This window comes from Pipra filicauda, unplaced genomic scaffold, assembly GCF_003945595.2.
Source record: "Pipra filicauda isolate LSUMZ 115617 unplaced genomic scaffold, ASM394559v2 scaffold421_size600610_pilon, whole genome shotgun sequence".
NCBI classification, from domain to species: domain Eukaryota; kingdom Metazoa; phylum Chordata; class Aves; order Passeriformes; family Pipridae; genus Pipra; species Pipra filicauda.
Window position 1 is genome coordinate 502,313 of NW_024104556.1, and position 18,563 is coordinate 520,875.

The 18,563-nt window shown below is 49.4% G+C and overlaps 1 protein-coding gene across 17 annotated transcripts in view; it reads right to left on the reverse strand.

Annotated features, from left to right (window-relative positions):
- Nucleotides 1-18,563, reverse strand: part of EIF4G3 (eukaryotic translation initiation factor 4 gamma 3) — a 143,077-nt gene that overhangs the window by 106,369 nt on the left and 18,145 nt on the right. The window contains exon 1 of one of the 17 annotated variants that reach the window (XM_027711419.2): nt 700-1,071. The exons of the other annotated variants lie outside the window; for them this stretch is intronic. The gene's annotated coding sequence lies outside the window, so the exon portion shown is untranslated. Of the gene's footprint in view, nt 1-699; nt 1,072-18,563 lie in introns of those variants that run through there. 17 annotated transcript variants of the gene reach the window in all.

An 18,563-nucleotide genomic window follows, 5' to 3' on the forward strand; every position in this document is an offset into this window, starting at 1 on the left:
TCCATTATGTTTCCTCCCAAAATGGATTCATTTTCCCTCGAACAGTGCTTCTCACCTAAGCTCATTTCAGCCACTACCACCCATTTTCCCCTGAGCAGGCACTGCTGGCCTCTCCTCTCCTCCCCTCCCAGCTCTGAGGAAGCACCTTCTCACAGGAATAAAAATATCCCCGGTCCCCAGGGGCGCCTTTCACAAAACCATTCCAGAACTCCTCATTTTCATCCCTGCCCAGAAACAGAGTCTCCCACCAGCCATGCCCAGGGTTATATAATCCCCACGCGTGCCCCTGCTTGTACCGAAACTGTGTATTAAAAAACACAAGATAAAACCATCAAGCGAGATTACAGGAGGGCAAGAAACCACATCAAATTCGAGCACTCCTTCCAGCTTTTTTTGAGCAGGGAATCTACAAAACTGCTCTGAGCAGGCAGGGCTGTGATGGCAGGGAGCTTTAGGAGAGCGTGTTTCTCCTCTGCAGCCTCTCCTCTATTCACCACGCAATTAAAATGCAGGAGGTGAAATCCCAACAGCAGAAACACTCCATTGAGCCGGCTGGGAAACCGCCCGGGCTCTGGAAACGTTCAAAGGGAGAGGCTCTGCCAGTCACAGCAGCTGAACTTCCCCGGCATCACCCCATCCTTGGCAGCTCCACCATCCTCTGTGCGGGGCGAAGCCTTTGTTCGGCACGCTCGGTCCTACCTGGCAGCGAGATCCAGAGAGCTCCGGCAGTGGGATCCCGGACAGGTCAGCAGTGAGATCCTGGAGAGACCTGGCAGTGGGACCCCGGAGAGATCCAGCAGTGAGATCCTGGAGCTCTGGTAGCGAGCTCCAGGGAGCTCCAGCACTGAGATCCTGGAGCCCTGTAGTGAGCTCCAGAGAGCTCCAGCAGTGAGATCTTGGAGAGATCTGACAGTGAGATCCCAGAGAGCTCTGTCACTGAGATTCCAGACAGCTCTGTCAGCGAGCTCCAGAAAGGTCCAGCAGCGAGATCCCGGAGAGCTCCAACAGTGAGATCTTGGAGAGACAGATCTGACAGCGAGCTCCAGAGACCTCCCCCAGCGAGATCCTGGAGAGCTCCGTCAGCGAGCCCCGGAGCGCTCCATCAGCGAGCTCCCAGACAGCTCTGGCAGTGAGATCCCCGAGAGCTCCATCACTGAGATCCCAGAGAGCTCCGGCAGGAAAATCCCAGCTCAGCGCCGGGTCCTCTCCCCGCATCCACGAGCGGAGCCCATCCCCGGCGCATCCGTGCCACGCCGGGCTGGCTCCGGAGCTCTTCCTGCTGTCGCCCTCGCAGGCAGAGCCTGAGCTCTTAAAGAGGCAGCGCAAGGGGGGCCTCAGCGATGCCCTTCTGCTGGGGTTTGGTACCCAAGTGCATCCAGGCTGTTGAAATCCCTCTGCTTCCCCAATTTTTCCGCTGTGCCCGTGGCGCAGAAGGGATGGGAGGCAGCATCGTGCTCCTCTTAGCAAGTCTATATGGGATAATAATCAAGCCAGGCTTATAAAGGAACGGATAAGGGAAAAACATCAACTCCCCTGAAGCACAGTGTGGTCTGGAAAGCTGCATGGCAAGGAATGAGGAGCTCGGAAAGCTCCAGTGCTGGGGAGGATTAAATGGCAGCACAAACTCCTCAGCAGGAAATTTTGCAGCTTGTTTGCCTCAGCTTTCCAGTCACTACCCCCAAACTCAGCACCACGACCCCCTGCTCTTAGCAACCACTTCATCCATCAACTCCCCCTTCAAAATCAATCCCTCTTTTGACAGATCATGTTTCAGAAGCCTGAGGAAGGAAAGCTGGTAAAGCAAACTACAGCCTTTAAACAAATCAAAACAACAAGAAAACCCCAAATCAACCATCAAGTGAAAGTCACCTGGGAAAAAAATAACGTGTAAGATAAAACCAATGTCATCCTCTTGCTCCACGCTGAAAAGTGACAACCAAACCGACTTCACCCAAGGAAAATAAAAGTCAGGTCACAAAGCAAGTAACTCCAAACTTAGGAAAAGGCAGGATTGATGTTGCCTGGGTGACCAGAATTCAATCCCCCCGTGTATCCACAGAATCCAGCCCTTAATTACAGGCACCTGCTGGTTTCCCCCATGTCCTTGTCACCTCCGCGTTTTCATCTCTTACAGGACTCGAGCACCCCCGACCACAGCTGAGTGTGCTCATAACAAATGAGAGATAATTAATTTACAAAAATCAAGACCAACATCATTCAAGGATTTTGGAAAACATTTAAAGACTTAAAACCCACCTAATGAAATGCCAACCTTCTCTAACCCTTCCAAAGCCTCCACCCAACGACATATCCCATTTCCCATCCTTGCAGAGATCACGTTTCATTTCAGGGTGGGTTTGGGGTTTATTTTGTCTGCTCAGGGTTCTCTTTGCTAGTGGATTCCTGATAAAGGGGCCACTTTCACAAGAATGATGTGGCCTCTGTATGAAAACATTGCTTTTATTTTCATTTTCTTAGCCAGATGCAACTGCTCTTGAGCAACACGGTGAGACGTCAAAGTGAAGCACAATTCCGAGCCCTGACTGTTCCACAGGTCAAGCCCCAGTAGGGCACTGCTGTTTCAGTGTTTGGTGTTTATTGTTATTATACCAGGGAAAAAACAAATACAACTCTTTTGCTGGCATGAGCACTCAGGGATACGGTCACAGTTAAGGGCTGCAGGTGAGGAATTCCTTAAAAGACCTTGTCAGCTTTACACCTTAATAATTAATACTTAAATCTGGTCCAAAGACGTATTTCTGGCAAGCCAAAGGTTTTAAAAATAAAGGAACATGACAAAAGGTGTTTGTAAATAGGCAAAAATGGGGCTTATGGTTTAAAAGTACCAAGGTTTGTAACAGAGCAGTGCATCATTCCTGCCAACAGAAACCTCCAGGATGCACCACCTTCCCTAACGACTTATCCCCAGAAGGATCCGATGGCAAAAGCCATTATCAAGCTTGTTCCAACATTTTATGGCCCAGTATAAAGCTCTTCAGTGCCACATGTGTAGTTAGTGTTCACAGCCCAGCTGCCATTTATCAAACATATAAATTTTAAGTGGATCAACGAAGTGTTTGTGCAACAACCTCTTTAATCCTTCGTGTATTTTGTGTATTAAACAGTAACACCCAATTCTCTTCAAGTTCTTGTTTATGGGCTGTTTTATACTTGGAACAATACTTTAAATAAGGTATTTATCTTCTGCTTTTGTAACAGGAATTCACCTCATAAATATAGTGGATGTCTCAGGGCTCCTTTATGGCCTCATTGGAAATCCCAGAGTACAGGACTGGTGCCTTGGTCCCCAGCTGAACTGCGTGATGATCACGGGAAGTGATAGGGCTTGTCCATCCCTCTGCCATCCAAGTGCTCCTCATTAAATCATCCTCTCCTGAGCTCTGCCCAGAACCCAGTGTTACAGGGAGGCTTTCCCTGCTTATCCCAGCTTATGCCTCTGAACAAATGTTCATAATAAACATCCCATAATAAAACTTTTCTTGAAATTCATCTTGAGCTTTTTACCTAATTACATATCATTGATCTCAGTACCAGCTTCCAAATAATCCCAAACACTTCCCTTCCCTGCTGTCTGCCACACAATGGTCCCCGAGCTGTGCTTGCACGGAGCTGAATGGGAACAGGCAGAGCTTTCCAAAGGAAAGGGGCACACAAATCCCAGTGAACCTCAATGCCTGTCGGAAGACAAGCTTTCCAAGGCTGAAAATTGCAGCTTGAAAGGAAACTGTGACCTTCAAATGCTTACTGAACAGCATGCTGTCCCTCTCCTTCCTCCAGCTACACAGATCCCTCCTCCCCTCCCCTCGGAGCCCCGACACGTTTGGGATCTCTGGGGATGGGTTTGGGATCTCTGGGGATGGGTTTGGGATCTCTGGGGATGGGTTTGGGATCTCTGGGGATGGCGGCGCTGGCATGTCCGACTGTGTGACTGGAGTTCAGGGGGCACAGCCCCCCGGCACAGCCCCAGCCCTTCTGGCTGAGCAAACCTGCTCCAGCCACACTGCAGCAGCCCCAGCCGAGGGGCACATCCTGGTTACACCCCAGCACATCTTAAAATCCTCCAACTTATACCCTTTTTAAATATCCATTCCACAAAATATCACAGGATCCCAGAATGGTTTGGGTTGGAAAGGACCTTAAAGCTCATCCAGTCCCACCCCCTGCCATGGGCAGGGACACCTTCCACCAGCCCAGGTTGCTCCAAGCCCCGTCCAACCTGGCCTTGGACACTTCCAGGGCTGGGGCAGCCACAGCTTCTCTGGGCAACCTGTGCCAGGGCCTCCTCACCCTCTCAGGGAGGAATTCCTTCCCAATATCCCATCTAGCCCTGCCCTCTGGCATTTTAAACCATTCCCCCTTGTCCTGCCACTATCTGTCCACATAAAAAATCCCCTTTCCCTCTTTTTTATAAGCCCCTTTCCTTTTAGGTTTTGGTCCACGTGAGATACCTCTCACAGCCAAGCGGGAATGCTGAAGGAAAGGTGGGAGTTAGAGGGGAAGGTAACAGGAAAAAACCACCCCTCTGCTGCAAATGAACTGTATTCCCAGCACCCCACTCACTCCGTCGTGCTTTCCAATACAAACCAGCAGGATTGGGAGCACCAGCTGCAATAGTTCCACCGGCACACAAGCACCTAATTAGGGAGAGCTCATTACTTCCAGGCTCAGGTTTGAATCTCTAAATTAACCAGCACTGGCGACAGCTCACTCAGAGCTCCTCAATCACCAGACCTCGCCTCACCCCCCTGTGTCTCCCCCAGCCCTGAGAGAGTTCCCGGGGGGAACCAGGACCCAGATCCTGGCAAACAGCACAAAAACCCAATCAATGCTTTTGCTCGATACAAATGTGTCTCTAAGGGCAACCTGATTTTGTTACTCCATCTCTGTCTCCCTCAACTGCAGCCCCAGCACGGAGACAAACTGGCTATTTTCAGCTGAGACCTGCAAAGGTTGTTTGGGGTGGAAGAAACCCTGTCTAAATCCTGCTAATCCTGCTGGGATTTTCCCTGAAGGGGGGTGTTGGTGGGTGGAGGACAGGTCTGGAAGCCACAAAACAGAGTATTTCTGGAACTGTGAACTCTGGTGTATCTTTATTTTTAACAGCAGCATCTCCCAGAAGTGGGTTTTTAAAGCACAGCCTGGATAAGGTTAAATCCAGGTCTGAACCAAGCTGTGAAATATTAGTAACTAACAAAAAAGCCACAGAGGCTCCTTGGATCGTGTCTGTGCCAGCTCAGGTAACACAAAGTGAACAATGTGCCAGGAGAGCATCCCTTGCTCAGCCACAGGCAACTTCTCACCAGCTGACTTGTCCTCTTTTCCTCCATAAAACACCAGCCAATTCCATATTTTTCTAATTCACATTTTATTCTCACAATAAATGGACTCTTCTAAGAGATGGAAAAGTCAATAGATGTCATCAGCTCCCTTCAGCTGGAAATCATGGCATTACCTCTCCGGAGAGGCAACGGCATCACGGGGAACATGCTGATGTAGCCCTAAAATTCCATCTCATTTTAGGAGGGTTATTTATGATTGCACTTGTCCACGTTAATTGTCCACGTCCATTAGGCTGCAGGAACAGACACCACTCAGGAACCTGGAGCAGCCCCATCTGTCTTCAACAGTCCCTGCTGCTCTGAGTGATCCCTGACTGTCCTCGAGCCACAACCCGGGTCCAGGCACCTCCCAAACAGCCCCAAACACTCAGGTGGGGGAAAAGGCTCCCCAGGGTGAGCCCTGCAGAGCAGCACTAAAAGCCGAGTCTGCTCTAAGTTACAGAGGACCAAGGGGGGCCAATATCCCAAGTGCCACATCCACAGGCCTTCTGAACACCTCCAGGGATGGGGACTCCACCACTGCCCTGGGCAGCCCCTTCCAGTGCCCGACCACCCTTTCCATGAAGGAATTTCCTCTAATACCCAACCTAAACTTCCCCCAGCACAACGTCAAGCTGTTTCCTCTCGCCCTGTCCCTTGTTCCCTGGGAGCAGAGCCCGACCCTCCCGGGCTCCCCCCTCCTGGCAGGGGGTTGCAGAGGGTGAGAAGGTTCTCCCTGAGCCTCCTTTTCTCCAGGAACATCAAGCTGCTGCATAAGATGCTTCTCCAGATGGTTTTTTTTTTGCACTCCCAAATGAGAACCAAGCAGATCCCCCTTAAGAAATCATTTCCCTGGAAGAGATGGTAACAGTGCCCGAATTCACAGCACAACAGCCACCAGCTCCACAAATCCTGCAAGTCTGGGAAGATTTAGTCAAAGGATGGAGGTTTGATGGGGCAGGTACACACACTAAGGAATGAGATGAAGCACTGCTGTGCTATACCCTAACCACGCACACACCATCAGCAATGCTCCTGGGCCACCAGAGGATTTTTGAAGATGCTGTTCCCCAGGCCCATGTGCATCTTTTTAGGAGCACTACCCACTCCAAAAATCTCAGCTCGCTCAGCTTAAAGTACAAGGGCTGAGAACCCCAGTAAGATCAAGGTAATAACTCACAGCTTTTAGTTTTCCCTTTCATCACAGAAAAGCCACTCTGTTGTCATCCCCCTGGAGCTGACCAGACCTGCCCAAGCCAGCAATGAACAACCTGCCAGCTCCAAATACAGACAGAAATGTAAAAATCACCGAAACTGGGTAAGCAACAGGCTTTTAGCTGACCAGAAACAGTGATCTTTCTTCCAAAATAATTCAGATATTTCTCCCAAAATGATTCTCATCGTTGGCAGCAGCTGCTGAATCACCATCTGTGCTCTGAAATGACCCAAACACCTGCATGTTCTCCCAAAGGCAGCAGGACTCCTACCCAAAAATGCTGGAGGGTCTGCAGTTCATGGATTAGCTGCTCCAGACACTACTCAAGGCCAGGTTGGACGGGGCTTGGAGCCACCTGGGATAGAGGAAGGTGTCCCTGCCCATGGCAGGGGATGGAATGAGATGATCCTTAAGATCCCTTCCAACCCAAACCATTCTGGAATTCTACATAACCCAAGAATTTGATTCAAACAGGAGAAACCCTCATGACTCCTGGTGAAGCTTTTCTAGACATTCTCACACTGAAGTAATTAGCATTTTAGTGGCAGTTCACAAGCCTAAACAGCTCAGCTGCTTCTTTTAATTAGAGGATTTTATGCAGCTATTACATCCCTGATATTCCCTAAAACGAGACAAAGCTCTGAAGTTCCCCTGTCACCAAAATATTTATTTTTTTGTGGCCCTGACAAAACTAAAACCACCTGTCAGCCAGCAGAATGCCTACCTTAGAACAACAGCTCACTTTGCAGCCCAACATAAAAAACCCTCATATCTGTTCAAGCAAAATAAAACTAATAAATAACAATAATAACAGTAATTTATTGTGCAAGTGACTGAAGTTAATGGCTGCTGCTATTTTACATGGCTCTTACAATGCATATCTCACACTTCCATTGCACAAAGGACAATCCTGGATCAGCAGAAGCAGGGAAAAAGCCCAAGTCCTACATCCAGCAATTCCTCTATCAGTCCATGCCTGGGTGGCCAGGTAGGGAAAGAAACAGAGACTTCCACGGTGCTGGAGGCTGCAGGTTTAAAAGCTGATTTTCCCCTTGCCCCCCACCTCCCTGGAGGTCACTCAGAAACCTTCTGGCAGCACTGTTAACTAAAGGGGCAAAGGGGAATAATTCCAGGTCATGGAGTAGCCCCACTGTCCCTGGGAAAGGGAAGAAAACAAAGGCATGTTCCCTGAGGGCCCAGGGCTTCCCTTGCCCCTGCCACAGATGGGCTGTCACAGGTCAGATTCCAGGGCACCCAAACCAACCCAGCTAAATGGTGGCACCCAGAACTTCTGCCACCTCCCTCGGGAAGGACTGAGGATCACAAGGCTCCTTGGTGACCCAGCTCAGCCCAGTGATTCAACAGAAAACTCTTTTTTTTCTTGGCTGGGTGAAGTTTTCCATGGATTCCGTGAGCAGATTTGAATCACTGTCAAACACTCACACGACCATCACATTTGAGACCAGGGCGTGAAGACACAGCCTGGTCAGTGAAGGCAGATCCACCCTTCCATCTGCAGCTCAGAGCTACATCTTTAATCCCAACATGAAACTACATCCACCAAAGCTCCCCTGAACACCCCACAGTCGACCCTGTGAAACAGAAGCCGGTGCCTTTCTCAGCCGGGGCAGAACACCCCATCCTGCTCCGTGGCTTTGCCTCTTTTGCATTCCAGCAGAGGAGCTGGGTATGGCACAAGGCTCAGCTCCACAGCACACTCCTCCCTGCTTCCTCCTGCTTCCACACCTCCACCAAACTGCAGCCCTGGTGGAGCCGGGAGAACGGCCTGAGGGGCCAAGTGGGGTCTGAAGCTGTGAGAAAGGAAGGAAAGCAACGGGCATGTTCACACCAGCTGGAGTCACAAGGAGCCCTGTGATTCTCCAGGATTATTTCTGTCCTTCGTGTGAGACAGCAGGAAGGGGAATCCTGGTAAGATGTGGCTCATTCCTGAGGGATGGAGGCTGTGCAGGTGAAGGAGAGCAGTGACAAATGGGCAAGAACCAACACAGACATCACAAGGACCACGAGAGCCTCAAGGCAACAAGGGCCACTAAACCCGAGGATGGACACAAAACTTATGCATTTACCAAAGAAAAAATTAGGAAATAATGGGAAAAGCAACACTTGATCTGAGAACAGATTTTCCCTTCAACACTGAGATCTGTTCTCTATGGTACTACCTGATTTGAAGCCTTCTAATTCTTTAATTAGCAATTCATTTCAGTGCCATTAGTTCATTAGCATGCTGAAGCTTCCAGGAGATGTTTTACATACCACCTTGAACGTGTCAGCTCTTGCCTTGCCTCTGGAAGCACGCTTTGGGAAGGGCACCCTTCCACCACCAGCCGTGTCCGGCGGTGCACAACCACCCCCTGCTACGGAGGGGGTGTAAATCATACAATTACACCCCTACAAACGCTCCCAGGACTGTTTAACATCAACAACCAACTGCTACAGCCAAGCCAAGGCTTGGACGGATGTCTGGGATCTGTCCCTTTGGGATCTGACCCTCCACAGCCGTGTCCACGAACACCACGTGCAGTGAGGCCCAAGCAGGGATGTGCAGGAGGGGGTTTGGAAGGGAGAACTCCAAGGGAAGACAAGGTTATCCACAGGTCAGGCTGCAATTCCACATTATCTGCCAAGCTGCAGGCGAGGGGCTTTAAATTGTCCTTTTTGTGGTTGAGGGATTAAGCACTCTGGGAAAGGAGCCTGCCAGCACTGGGGACAGGGAGGGAGGAGAGATCACGGCCAAGGTTCAGCCTGGTGCTGATGAATTAATACAGCTCCACCCCTTGGTGCTCTGGTGGGCACAGTTTTATACAAAGTGACACTAAGTGGAGCACTGAGCACTAATTTACACACAGGGAACCTTTCTAATGGACATGACAAACAAAAAACAACAGGAAAAAAAGGAAAATCAAGGAATCTGCCATTGAAATCTATGCATGAAGGCCTCAGAATTCAATTTATGAGGCATTCCCAACTGGCACAAGGAACTACAGGGCACATGCCTCTACGTAGGCAGTTACCTCCAGCCATCCAAGGACTTCAAAGGAGAAGAGAGGGAAGGGAGGAGGTGACCATTTGTGCTTAACTATAAAGTTCTTTAACAAAAATTCCTGTAGGTTTTAACTTAACGGAGCTGGAGACAGAAGGCTGAAGTCCCCCCTGACCCCTGCAGAGGGAAATCAGGATCATTGTCATTTAGCCTTTCTCCATAGGAGAATTTTGCCCAGAAGCTGCTGAACATCAACAGCACCAAACCTGTGGCTGCTCCCAAGCTCATCACTGACATAACCCCAGACATAATGTGCCAATATAATAAAACAGGAGACCAAGGCACAAGACTTTTTAAGATACCCCATGGCACCAGAGACAGGAGCCTACTCCCCAGCCAGCTTCCTCTGGTTTTGTGACGATTTCGTATAAAAGTGCTCAAAGGAGGAAGCTGTGCTGGCAGTGGAGGAGTTTCCAGCTCATGTTACTTCAGTGCAAGGAGTTATCTGGCACAGCTTGAGAAGGAATAATTTAGCAGCAGCTTGTGCAATGGGCTGCACTCTGCTCTGAATTGATGCAACTGTGGGGTGTTATCTTGGATACCGGGCCATGTGTTCCTTAGCCAAGGGGTCCCTCGAGGTGGGAACCAGTTTTGAGGCCCAGGATGCTGCCGAGGGGCAGCTCCCCAGCACTAACTCAGTGTGGCTCCTGGGACAGCGTGGGGTGATTACACCAGGAGCTTCCTCGGGAAAGGGACAGGGACACAGATCACCAGGAGGAACTTTGGGGCATTTGTCCTCCTTGTAGCAAGTAACCACATCCATCACCAGAGAGGTCACACACACACTGATATTTAGATCATCGTTATGAACCTCCATGCTGGAGGTAGAGGTTTTATGCTTGTTTTATGGGGAGACATTAAAGCCTCTTTAATTCAGGAGCAATTAAAGCATCCCCATGTTGCACAGCAAAAATACAGCAATGTGGATTTTTAAGCAGATTGAACTTAAAACAATTTTTCCTGGATGCCCAAAGCACCACATGTGGCTTTCCCAACAGTTATCCACATAAAGAGCTCTCGTTCCATAATCTTCCACAATGCTCTAAGATGAAAAGTATCCCACCCTTCCCGTTCCTCCTGAGTGATTTTACTCTTCATCCTTCTCTGTTTTCCCAGCAAGTGAAAAGGTTACGATGCACTGAGGTTTTCCTGGGCAAATAATGTCATTTGGTGGCACAAGAACTGAGGGCTCCAAGAGCCACTTACGCAACCGAGTGGCTTTAACGTAAGCCAGGAGTACCCGAGGTCAGCGCTCACCTGGGCAGCACCAGCACAGCCCGGATTTTCCAGGGCAGGAAAAGCTTCCCTGAGTCAGAAAGCAGCATAAACCACCCCCCCATTTCCAGTGCTGCTGCCAGCAAAGTAACTTTTCGTTTCTCCAGACACTTCTGAAATATATTCCTTAAATGCTGTACAGGAGCAGCAATTCAGGAACGTCCAAGTTTGGACAAAGTCCTATCTGAGTATTTCCATTATAAAGAAATTATAATTATAATTAATAAAAGGGATGGGTTTATGACTTTTCCACCTATGATTAAAAACTAATACTCCTTAAAAAAAAATAACAAATATCAGCAGTATCTGGGTCCCAATTCTGCCAGAAGTTTCACTAACCATACCCTTGGATTGCTGTGCAATCCCTTACCTGTTATGTAACATCAGCTGATGTTTCCTGCTATTGGTGCCAAGGACAGGCACAGCCAGACCTGCACCCCCAAACACCCCAACCCAAAAGATCACCCCATTTTTAGCAACAAATTATCAGAATGCAAAAATACCCCAACAACAACAACAACAAAAAACACCAACCAAAAAATCCACCTCCCTCAAATCCAGGTAAATTTACATTTAATCTAAAGCACTTCGGTTTAGTCTGTTTACTTTAAAAAGGAATTTTTAAGGACCTCTAGACAAGGGGTCTGCAAAATCTAAGATTCCGAGGAGATAACTGCATTTCCCTGAAGGAAAAAGAGAAAACATGGTGTAGAATTCCAAAGCACCCAAGCCCAGCTCACCCACAAAGCTCTTCAGAGACCACTTGGCTAATTAAAGTGTGCCATGTCCATGTCAAGCTGAGCGTTCCCAACTCCTCACACACGTTCACTGCACGGATTAACTGACAATATAGACAAGGACAGAACCATTTATAGTGAACACACGTGATTTCAACATTCACCTGATTAAGTCCATGTCCAAGTGCTTCCAAACCACACACACTCCCTGTGGATTTGTACAAGGTTTCTCAGGGCCCTGGGTCAGAGTTTGCTGGAGAAGTTGCTTCTCTAATTAAGTGACATATTAAGCACGGTGTCTTTCCATACTTTAAATATAACCAGTGATTTTATCCACATCCTGCAATGTGTTCCTCCATATTTAAGAGCCCATAGCCAAGAGAAAGTATTTAGCAAGGTCAGCTATTTCATCAGCCACTTTTATCTAACACTGCCTTTCTTCCTTTCATCCCACAGGTGATGAATCTTCACCAGATTCCAATACAACCAACGGCCCTCTTGAAGGGGAAACCCAACTGGAAATCCCCAGCAGGAGCTCCAGATCTTGAATTCCAATTCATTTAATCAAACTTGCTATAGCCTGAAGTACTCGGCCTTGGCTAGATAAAAAGGCTTTTTCTCCTTGTTTAACTGGACTGTTCCCTTTGAGTTGACTTATAACCGACATGCCTTGAGATGCTTCCAAAGCATCACGGTGACTGGACACGAGGCCTTTTGCAAAAATAAGAAACCAAAAAGCTTTTGGGAGGCCCAGTGAGGATCTGTGCACAGGTAAAGGACACAAAAGGCTGTTTTCCCAGTGGTTGCTCAGCCAGGTGGGTCAATGCAACACTAATCCCCACCTTGCAGGAACAGAGCCCTGTGGCAGCAGGAGGAGCATCACAGCACACAGGGCAGTGGGGAAAGCCCACGTGTCACTTCATGGACCACCTGTGTCCCAGGTGGGGTCACAGAACCTGTCCCAGGTGGGGTGAGGTGCTGCCATGGCACCTAAGGAAAAGCCAACAGGTACAAACACTGGCTGGAATGCACCGTGGCAAATCCCAAGGCAATCCATGGATGATCCCACAGACGGCAGGGAGTTACTTTCGCTGTTTACTAGAAAATAAATTCCCTATTATGGCAGAGAAAAAGAAAAATCCTTCAGGAATCTCTTCCTAACTGAAAGGGTTGAGGTAGTGAAGCTTTGACTGTTGTTGTTGTCTCCAAGGTTAAAAACTCCTCCACCTGAGGAAGCCTCTTCCCACTCAAACACACCCCACAGGGCTCCCTCCTCTCCCGCTTTCTTAAGGGAAGACCCAGTGCACGGAGGAAAGGAGGCAGCACAGCTCTTTGGGACACCCAGAGAGGCAGAGGCTCTGGGATGGAAAAATCTGAGCACTTTTTAGGACCCTCCGAGCGGCGCCAGGAATCAGATGGGCTGAGATCCGGGAACACGCGCGGGCCGTTCACCGCACGGCAGGCGCGGAGCCGGGGCGGCAGCCACGGGGGGAAAGGAACACTGAGGCACAGAACAGAGCTCAAGCAGAAAAAGTTAGAATCTCACCATGCAGCTCCTGTGAGAGAGTAAAGAACTGATTTTATTATGGATCAACCGACTGCCCCTTTTGATTGTTTTCATGTCATGTTATTTTACCTGATCTGCTACATTTTAAGGACCATCAGCTTTTGCATGTTTTTTCTGCTCTTGGGTCTCTCATACTCTTGCTGCAGAAGGACAGGGACTCTGATACTGGCAAAAATTAAAAACAGTAATAATAATAATAATAATCCCATTTTTTCCTTCAGTGGCATTAATGCTTTGGCTGCAGAAGTCTTGGGAAGAACACTTGACTCCAGAACAGAGTTGCTGTTTTGTGACGTCTTTAAGAGCATCAGAACAGGTCCATGAGTAAGAGCTGTGACGTGTGTCTGCCTCTCACCCCAGATGATTCACACAGGAGCCCAGGTCCCACCTGCAGCTTCCACACAGCCCTGGAGCTGCCCCTCTCTTCCCAGCTGACCCCCACAGCACAGGGACCAACAGCGTCCCCCTGACCCTGCTGGAGCACAGTGGGGCTGGGAGCACATCTCCTGTGTAACCTCCCAGGGATGGAGCAGGAGGAACAAGGCATTTCTGAACTTCCCAAAACTGGCACAGCAAGAGGTTTGAAAGCCAAGCTGAGCGAGAGTTTTGTTCCTTTTAAATTTTAGCTCCTGCCTTTTCTCCTCCTCTGTTGCAAACTAAGAGACACAAGCTGGGTCGAGCAGCACCGGGCAAGGCACTGCTCCATCCAGCTCATTCCAGCCCCCACACTGGAGTAGAGAATCCCCAAGTCAGCCTTCACATCCTGCCCTCATGAAATCTGGATGAGGGCCTGGAGTGACAGGACAAGGGGAATGGCTTCCCATGGCCAGAGGGCAGGCTTTGATGGGATATTGGGAAGGAATTCCTCCCTGAGAGGGTGGGGAGGCCCTGGCACAGGGTGCCCAGAGAAGCTGTGGCTGCCCCAGCCCTGGAAGTGTCCAAGGCCAGGCTGGACAGAGCTTGGAGCAGCCTGGGCTAGTGGAAGGTGTCCCTGCCCATGGCAGGGGGTGGAATGAGATGAGCTTTAAGGTCCTTTCCAATGCAAACCATTTTGGAATTCTCTATAACTCCACCTGTTTCACAAGCCTGGCGATCTCTAACACTGCCCAGCCTCTGAGGGCGAGGCAGGTACGTGGATTTGGGAGCAGCCCATGGAGTGTGGTGATGCCTTGCTGCCTGAATTAAAAGGCTCAGCTCCGAGCCCAGCACGTCCACGGTGAATAACAAGCAGGGTTAACAACATCCCTGCTCATCCCTGAGCCAGGGGATCCGTCTGCCCGGGATCCTGCCCTTCCCCTTGTGGTTTGGGCCTCCCCAGTCTCTGAATGAACCGGCTCTGGCTTCCGGGTCTCAGGCTCTTCAATGCCTCCTTTGAGCAGGGACAGCTGACTTGCTCTTTCTTTGGAGAGATGTGGGTGATGGTGGAGCATGAGAAACGGGTATTTATGGCATTTGGGAAGAGGAAAAAGGAAATTCTGGGTTCTCATCCCCCCACAAAGTTTTGAAATCCAACAGCTACTTAGTAACAGGAGCAAACAGCAGTGCCAGGTATTCCCAAAGCACCTGAATTGTGGTCCCCCCTCCCACTCCTTGCACGGATTTTGGCATGAGGCCATGCCAAACCATGTGTATCCCCTCAGAATAAACCTCCATGTACAAATTTCCAAGTAGGTTCAAAATTTCAAAGGGGAAAAAAAAAGGTAAACAGACTTCGAGAGGACAAACACCTGAAACAGAAGACTGTGCATGAAAAGTACTGTGAGATTTAGTAAGAGGATGTGAAAAAGCAAGTTTCTATTTATTTCCTGGCAGAAGAGCCGGAGCTGAACACACGCTGATGGGAGGGGAAGCTAAGGAAGAGGATGCAAGGACCTGAAAAAAAAGGAATTGATCCAATTCCTCCAAAGCCCAGCAGTTGGGTGCAAATCCGGCCGCTCTCAGCACAAGCCCCCAGATAAAACAAAGGAGCAGCTCATGTTGTCACTCTCTGACTCATCTCCTGTGTTCTGTGCTCCCATGTCAGGGAAACAGAAAAGCTTTCTCCAAGATCAGCCCTAAGAGGAAGGGGACCACTGCCCCAGCTCCAGCAGCTGGGGGTGTTTTCAGCACCACAGAAGTCAAACACAGACATTAAATGCTCCGGATTCCTCTGCTGAGGAGGCCTCCGTGGGTGCTTTTGCCAGTTCAGCTAAGCCAGTATTAGCAGGCGTGCAATTGGATTTTATGTTTTTGGATAGGAAAGGCTTAAGGGACTAAAACAAGATCTGTCCCTTCCCTTGGCTGATGAAGCTGTCCCTCGCATAGTTTAGAGGGTCAGACACAACACAAGTTTGGTCAAGCCCCCTCCTAACTTGGCTACATCGATCCCCCTCCTATGATCCCAGAGCTCCCACAACGCTCCCAGTATAATTACTGATCTAAGAGTTGCAGGCTGATGGTTGTGCATTATAAAATCTCTTTCCTCGCTGTGAGTGCGGAAGCGCAGCCCCGTCTGTGTGAGCACAGCACATGCCTGTGGAAACCACCACAAATATGCGGCGCTCAGACATCAAAGACAGGAAAAGAGGAGCAGTAAAGAGGGCACCCAAGGTCAAAGCCAACGCCAGGGCTGCTAAACCCGAGCTTTTGATTGCCACAAACCTTCCCAAAAGGCTGGCAGAGGAAGGTGGCAGACTCGCCCAAAAGAGGAAGCCAACCAAGCTCAGAGAACCCGCATTTTAGTGGCCGGAATGAAGCCACGGGGTGGATTTGTGCCACGGGTGATGCTGCCACACGCTGTGGTTTGGGGGCCTTCAGGAGCACAGGGGGTTAGAAGATCATGCCTCGCTTCAGTCAGGGCTAAATGTGCCAACATCCAGCTCTCTTGCTCCAATCCCAAGGTCTAAACTCTCTACCACTGAACGCAGAGGCGTTTCACTCACTGGAAACACAGAGAAAACAACTTACTTTGTTGAGTAAGTTTGGGCCTAAATTAAAAAAAAATTATTAGAAAGGACAATTTGAGTGTTGTCTCACAGACACATTCCAAACTTTTTAAGCAAAGCAAAGGCCCCCAGGCCTTCAGATTCATTTCCCCTTTGATCCACAAGCCCCTTACATTTATTAGCCTTCTGGACACGTGGCGAGGCTCATCCTTTGTACAGGAAATTGGAAGGAATTCAGACAAGGCTTTAGTTAAAGTTCAGACTCCCCCTATTGGGCTCCGCCACCACACAGGGATTTTACCCCAGGCATTGACTTCCAAACCTAAAAAAGCCCCCAAAAACTAGAAGCAGACCCTGTGACAAGAATAACAGAATTAAGACAACGCTTCCCAAGGAGCGAGGAGGGTTTGCATCGCGTGGCCAACCAGTTGTGCTGGTTTTGATGGATAAAGTAACCCCTTCTGGGTAATTAATGGAATATTGGCTTTTCTGGTGACAGAATCACAGAATGGACTGGGCTGCAAGGGACCTTAAAGCTCATCTCATTCCAGCCCCTGCCATGAGCAGGGACACCTTCCACTAGACCAAGTGTCCAACCTGGCCTTGGACCCTCCAGGGATGGGGAATGCACTCCACGATGGAATACACTGGAATCAGACAGATCCATGTCCCCTCCAGAGGGGTGGCAAAGAAACGCTGACCTGGGAGATCCTCTGAACACAGGTTTTCTCCCTCTTTGTCACATATTCACTATGCAATGTTCTGTTATCCTTTAAAACTTCTCTCAGCTCCACAAATCATGTTCCAGTCAGGAAGATGCCAAACAAAGACAACGCAGCTTCACGAACTGCTAAAAATTGGTTTAGAGTACGGAAAAAACCAACTATTTCTACAACAAACAGCTGCACAGAGGTGCTCTGAGGCCTGGGACAGTCTTTGTGGTCATCTCCCAGTTGCTGACACTGTCTCATTTGCATAATCAAACTCATCCCTGTCCTGTTCTCCCAGTTTGTTTCACCCAACACCTGATTTTGGGGCACAACCCCCCCAAACTGTGCCCTTCACACTAAGAAATATCCATTATTCCCCCCATCCATCCTCACCCCTGGCAGCATTTACATTTATTTTTGCATGCCTGCTATACACACCAGTGCTCTCCATCAGCTGCTGCCTAGCAGTTTGTTTCCAGGAATTAATTCCATAGTGATGTTTCGTAACGATTAGAGAGCACCTACCGGCAGCTCCCAGGTTTATTAACATGGAGCTGGAAAAGCAGCTTTCCTTTTTGTCATCTCTATGTACTGGCAGGAAATGCTAACCTGGGAGCTTCTCCTCCTCCCACCCCTGTGCTGTTTTACCCACCTGAAGTTGGCCTAATTTATTTAAGACTATGAATCTTCAAGTCCTTAAAAATCACAACACGAAGTCAGGTCGGGGCAATGCCAAGCGAGCTCCCAACTGTTGCACAGCCCTCCCCGACCCCGCTGCCACTCGGCAGAGCAGCTGTTTTAATAAGCACTTACATCTTTAGCTGCCCTAATGCAATAACAAAATTAAACAGGACAACATGGAGACTAATCCAGCCGGGGCGGGGGAAAGCCATTTAGTATTCCCAAGCACTGGAACGAGCCTTTGGCTCCACCACCACGCTCCGCTCGGGGAAGGATTTGCCCGGATCTGTTTACACGATCCACTTTTCCCCGCTAAAGGCATGAAAGAAAATCCTCTGCGGAAGAATCGAGGAGGCAACACGTTCTCCCCGCAGCTTTTTTGCAACTTTTCCTGCGAACTGAGCAAACAAAATTAATTCAGAACTATCAGTGCTGCTGCGGAGCTGTATTAACAATGAGCGTGAGGCTGCCGGGGAGAAAGGGGGACTGAGAGCATTAACAAAAGCCCAGAGCACGCTGGCTGTGCCCAAAGCCGGCCTGAAAGGCTCCTTTGTCTCTCTGGTCAATGCAGGCCCATTCAGGGGCCGATATACAGCAGAGAGAAAGTGAGGGTGGGAGGAAGAAGAGTCCTGTCTCTTCAGGGGACGTCCCCTCAGCTGCCAGGCTGGGAGGCAGAGCGGGCACTGCGTGAACACAGGGCCCTTCCCTAACCCTGGCACTGTCCAGAACAAACCCCGGCTGAAAGGACGCGCTCTGCTCGCGCCCAACCTGCCTCGACCCAGGGACACACATTCCAGGGACTGGACATCCAGTTCCCAAAGGGCCTCTGAGTGTAATATAAATAGTAAGCTATAGAAAATAACCCCCTATTTCTGAGCCCGCTGGCTTTTCTGCAATCCCTCCCTCCCAACAATGAGCTATTGTTCCTCTCCTGGGACTAAGGAAATGTTTGTGTTCCTTCTGCGGGTCCTTTACATTTAGAGACCTGCTCCTCATTTCAACATCGCTCCCCACCGTGCCACAAAGCCTTTCAGAGTTCCAGAGAAAACCCAT